We start from the raw sequence: 821 nt of genomic DNA, 5'->3' as shown, positions 1-821 counted from the left end.
CACCTTATCGTCCAGCGGTACCAGCGGAGGAGCCGGGGCTTCAACGCCCCTTTCTCTTGAGGCGGCCAATCGCTGGACCTCCAAAGAGAACCTGCTGGCTCAGGAGGAGGACGATCCTCAACTCTTCGTAGCTTTGTACGACTTCCAAGCTGGCGGCGAGAATCAGCTCAGCTTGAAAAAAGGTACTTTTCAAATAGACATGAATTGTGTGTGATTTATGTTTAAACACTAAAACGGTCAAAGGAAACCACTATTTGGCCGGCGTTGGTTATTTGAGAACTTAATTGTGCGAAGATCTATTCTTGCGGTCGACATCTTAAAATAACCGTGTTTCTATTTTTAAGCAACTCTTGCTGGAAAGTCACCTAATTGCTTGGCTGAAAGATCAGCTAAAGACCTTTCCGAGGAAGAAAATTTATTTTCGAAGCGAAGCATGTTTAGTGTCCGTTCTTCGATGATTTGCCGACGAAACGCAATTTATTTGCGATGTAATAACATCACAACTTTGGAGTTCTTTTAGTGCCTTTATTAATTCCTTTTTGTTTTTAACCAAACCAGTTAATAAATGCTTCCGATTCTGAACGTCTGAAACGATCTTAGCGCAAAGCAAATTTCTCATTGGAGAACGTTCAAACATTGCAAATTAATGTAATGGAATTCGTTTTTTCCAAGTCCAACATTTAAGTCCTAATCTCTATCATCTTTAATAACGTTTGCCACAAAGCAGCAGCTTCGAAATCCGCAAGTCATTCAAAGTAACTTAACAGCACTTAAGACTGGCTGGTGGTCGGAAGTGCGAGCGCATTCAAAGGCATTTTGCG

The 821-nt window shown here is 41.8% G+C and overlaps 1 protein-coding gene across 2 annotated transcripts in view; it reads right to left on the bottom strand.

Annotated features, from left to right (window-relative positions):
• LOC109543940 overlaps window positions 1–821 on the bottom strand; it is a 14,380-nt gene that overhangs the window by 2,280 nt on the left and 11,279 nt on the right. The gene's annotated exons all lie outside the window — the stretch shown is intronic.

The sequence above is a fragment of the Dendroctonus ponderosae genome, unplaced genomic scaffold (genome assembly GCF_020466585.1).
Source record: "Dendroctonus ponderosae isolate FM_Combo_2020 unplaced genomic scaffold, Dpon_F_20191213v2 Dpon_F_20191213_8, whole genome shotgun sequence".
NCBI lineage: Eukaryota > Metazoa > Arthropoda > Insecta > Coleoptera > Curculionidae > Dendroctonus > Dendroctonus ponderosae.
The sequence above is the reverse complement of the archived record's forward strand: the minus strand, read 5'-3'. Positions and strand labels throughout refer to the sequence as shown.